Source organism: Rhinolophus hipposideros (assembly GCF_964194185.1).
Source record: "Rhinolophus hipposideros genome assembly, chromosome: 10".
NCBI lineage: Eukaryota > Metazoa > Chordata > Mammalia > Chiroptera > Rhinolophidae > Rhinolophus > Rhinolophus hipposideros.
Genome location: NC_138056.1, coordinates 28,024,612 through 28,029,553, shown reverse-complemented (window position 1 = coordinate 28,029,553; position 4,942 = coordinate 28,024,612).

Genomic DNA, 4,942 nt, shown 5'->3' with positions numbered 1-4,942 from the left:
TTCTGTTAAACCGAATTTTCTGTGCAAACCCTTACTATCTTGCCCCCACTAGGCATAACTGGGTCTCAGTGATGGATGTGACTTCGGGTCCGGTTGGGACCCCTGAAATCTTAGGTGGAAATATTCGATGTTACCTTCCATCCTTAAATCACATAATCTGAAATAGGCTTATTACACAGCCTCCCTTGAGACATGGGTTGGCTTAAGTGTTCCTCTGGGTGCTTGGGTAGGCACCTTCAGTGTCCTCTTTCCTAAAGAAGCAAGCCGCATGACTTGAAGGCGATCTGAGGTTTGGACTCCTCTACAGTATGGGCTAAGTAACAGGACCACGGGGCCACAGTCACCACTGCAATAGGGGGACTCCTTCAGCAGCTTACGCAACAAGGAGAATACGGAAGTGGAACCCAGCGATGGGATTATAGTTGGGTGTTAGGAAGGCAGTAACTCCTTGTTACAGGCTTCCTCTGCAGATTGGTTTCTCTCTCTCTCTGCAGCCTACCTTTGCTCCTCAGTTCACAGGGTGGCATATGACCATCCCATAGCTCTCAAGTTTACATGTAATAGTTTCATAAATGTGCAAAACTTGTCGTCAATCCTACTTTCAAATTCCCACAGCAGAGAACCTGATTGTTTCCACTCGAATCAGTGTTCCCCTCTGACCCAATCAGCTCTGCCCAATCCACCATGTCTGTGTCTATCAGACAAAGGCAATCCACAGAGAAGGTCGATATGAGCTGGACAGCTATAAACATGTTCATTCTACTTGGGCATATTGTTTTTTCCATCGTGGTATACTCACTTGTACCTTTCTGGGAAGGCATTGAGGAGGTGAGGGAAGGTACTCAAGAGAAGCAGTAAGGTCTAGCAAACAATTTTGGTAGCTATAGTTACTGAATATTTCCTATGTGTCAGATACTGTGTGGACTGTGTCACAGGAATCACCTTCCCTAATACACACAACAAGACCTTATCAGTGGTTATTGGCTTCATTAAGTCACAGTAAGGACACCGGGCTCAGGGAGCTGGTTTAAAAGTGACAAGAAGGCGGGATTTGGAGTCAGAAGATCTGGATTTGAATCTTGTGTCAGCATTATACTAATTTCTTGACCTAAGGCAAGTATTTTCTTTATTTCTATGCCACAGTTTCCCCATTTGTAAAGTAAAGATAACGGAGTATTGCAAAAATGTGTGTGTGGGGGCGGTGAATGTGTGCTCTAAGGATTAAATTAAGAAATGCATGTTAAATGTCCTGGAAACTTAAGACACAACACACTTCAAAGGGATTACTGTTATTAAGGCAGAAAACTTCTAGAATGACCTTTTGGCCTATTGCCTGTTCCCAGGATGTACTAGGCAGCCATTGTTTGCACAGTTCTTTCATACTCTGAATTGGTAGCTGTATGTCTTACCTTTTAGGTGGCACTGTGAGTTTAGGGTGTGTCTTTTAAGTTTCTTTACATAACTTAGAAATGATGGATGCCTAGTAAATGATACATATACAGATGGAATTCAGGCTCTCTATACATCTGTCTTTCATGTTTTTGTTGCAATGTTTTCCAGAAGATAGTCTAGGGACCTTTTAACACTGAAGGTGAAAGACTTTGAAAATCTCAGAAAGCCCTGTATACATGCAAAGGTATTATTAAATTTACAGGAGGTGCTCTTACTGCTAACACTATGCAAATTTATGAGTAGTAATGGAAATAATCAATCTATAAGAAAAATGTTTTAATTTCTGTTTTGTTCGTTGCATTTGGCAAATGCATCCTATACAGGTCAAATTTCTACATTTCTGCATTCTGCCTTAAGGCACATATTGATATATTAAAAGAAGAAAGAAACGTATGACAACATGGAATCACAAAATCTTAGAGCTTAAAAAGATCATGATGGTCAGCCCTGCCTCTTAGAAGACCAGATCTAAGAGGCATAAAATGACTTGTCTAAGGTCACACGACAAAATAGTAATCTTATGTCATTATTCTTCCTCAGAAATATTTTGATGTCTCAGTTATTGTTGACATTTCCTTGGAAAGAGAACATTTAAAATGAAATATTTTCTTCCAAGGGCCAATGCCATGTATTTTAGGCTCACTAACGGAGATGGCAGAAATGAGGCCATGTAGAGAAAGCAGAAAAGGCCTGCAGGCTCACCACTGGTTTGTTGGCTCAAGAGAATAAATACGCCATTCAAGTAGCAAGAACACATCTAGGAAGGTGAATTTCTTCAAATTAAATATCTAGTCGCTTCATTCAAATAACTATTTGTTGAGCCTCTACTCGTGCCAACCGTGTGGTAGGCTCTATAAAGGAAACAAGTTCTACTCACAAACATGGGTAAGATTTATGGGACGTGGCAATATAGCACAGTGGCCAAGAACATGGGCTGTGGAACCAGACTAACTACTTACAGCTATGTGACCTTGAGCAAGATCCTTAAGCTTGTTGTCTCTCGGGTTCTTTATGCGTAAAGTGGGGCTTAACAACAGTTGTTGTGAGGTTCCTGAGTTTAATAAATATCAGGTGCTTACAGTGTCTGACATACAGTACGTGCTATCTGAAGGGTTATTTCACAAAAGATCTCATTGAGTCTCCTGGAAACCCTATGAAGTAAGTACTGCCCACCTTTCACAGAGGAATAAAGTGAAGTTGAGAGGTCAAGTAACCCCTCCAAAGTCACCCAGGTACCAGTGGCAGAGTCAGGATTTAAACCCAGGTCTGTGTAGCAGCTGGGCCTGGTCTCACTACCCACTGAGGTGAGGGCCGGGGGTTAACTCTGAGATGGGCTGCTACACTAACTCCCTAAGTTCCCCAGCAGAACTGGACTCTGGTCAGTGGTAGCTGGCTCAAGAGTGCATTCTTTCCTGGCTCCTTCTTTTGCCTGTGTCACTTCCCTACTTCCAACCAACGCTTTTCATCACCTACCAAATAAACTACTTACACTTTCAAATCCTTGTCTCAGACTTGCTCCTGGGAGAACCCAAACAAAGAGAAAAACATAGTAATAATAGCATCTCTCTGTTCGCACTGAGGGCCAGGTATTGGGCTATTTCAAATATATTCCATAATTGACTCCCTGGGCTCCACTCCTCCCATTACCCCTCTCATTTTCCAGGTGAGGAAACTAAGCCTCAGTGAGGGTAAGTGGTTTGGCCAAGGTCACAGAGCTGGAAGGCACAGAGCTGTGTACTGCCCTCAGAAGCAAATCTTGCTCTCAAGAAAGTTGTATTCTAGAAGCGCAACAGCAGGGCTGATAATGCTAAGTGGCACTAGAGAGGGAGAGCTACAGAGGGATGGAGATCTCACGACAGGGCCTGGGGGATTTTGTTTCCAGCTTGGGAAATTAGGAGGAGCTTCAAGGGAGGAAGTGGCATTTGAGTTGAGTCTTGAAGGATTTATTTATGCAGAGGCAGGAGTGAGAAAGAACAAGCAAAGCGCCAAGGGTGGGAAGGGCAAGGTATAAATGGGAAATAGGCAGTAGGTGTTTTTAAAGGTTCTGGGCTATGTGCAGGACAGCACGTCAGTGTGAAGCCTGAAACCCTAGGTGAAGTCAGGCCACCAGGGCCCTCAAGTCTGAAGCTACGGAGTGTATATCTAAAGGTCCCTGAAATGGTTCTTAAAAAGACCCAATGAAAAAAGAACAAATACAAGAAATAAGACCTAAGACTTTGAGATATAGTGATGACTTAACAGTAAGAATTGGCAAAACAATCTTAGCTTATTTAACTAGTTAGCTTTCTTCTGAAAAAGTCACATCAGTTTGCAGAAAAGTGCTTTGGTAGTTTTTGTTTTTTTTCTAACCACAAATGGAGGTGATTTTGCAAACAACATACTTGTTCATTGGAAGAGCTTTCTTTCTGAAATGATGTAATTTTCATCTTTGAATTAAAATGCCATCATGTATAGTTATTTTTCTATGGCTGGATAAAATATACCTAAATTTTAAATTTTATTTGTGAATTCTTTCCCTCCTCCTCTCCCTTCCTTCCTTCCTTCTGCTTGCTCCTGAGCTTGGATCCGTCCTTTGTCCGAGACCACTGGTTTCTCCTCAATCTTTAATTCTGATTTTTCCTTCATGTCTTGAATGTTGTCTTACATTCAAACTTCCTATTCACGGTGACATGAACTCTCGGCCACTGAGACACCTAGCATGGCAGGGCCAGTTCCCATCAGCACTGGGACCTGAGCTTGTCCACTGTCTCTCATCTAGTGCTCATTTCAGTTCATCATCTGAGAAAGCAGGATGTGGGGAAACAATTTTGGGGGGAAGAATTTAGTTTCTGAGGAATGTTTTACACAGTGACAGCAAACTTCTCATGTACCGCTTCAAGACCTAGAATCCATGGAGCATTTAGAGCTGGAGCCACCCTTAAAATCGTCCAATCCAGTGCCCTCCTTTTGCAGAGGAGATGACCAAGGCTGAAAGAAGAGAGGGGGACTTGCCCCGATCACACAGGATGGAGACGGGCAGAGCAAGGTCAGAGATTCCAATTCATTTTGTCTATGCACATGCTCATCCTTATTTTTTACAAAGTCTCCATTTCAACAATCTGCCCTTTACAGTCACATACACTGAAAGGCATTCGGCTTCACGATGGATGGAAGAGCTTCCAGTGGCCTATCTCCATACCAGGAGGACGCCATTCCCTTGGTTTTCCTCTGGATGGTCAATTTAGGTTGGTGCGGGTGGGGGTGGAGATGTGGAAAGCTGGGCTTTTGCAAGTTTTTCTTCCTTTCTCATCCAAAATGCATCACAGTTACTGACTTCTTGGTGAAACCAGAACCCAAAAGAGTGAAAGTGGAATTGGGAACTAGTAAAGGAATGCCCAATCCAGCCCAAACTAAGACAGCATCTTTGCGTAGCACTTCTGTAGCCATCTTTGTTCCTCATACTCTCAAAGTGAACATGTGGCAAAGGCTCATGGCTAGACTGTACTGTGGG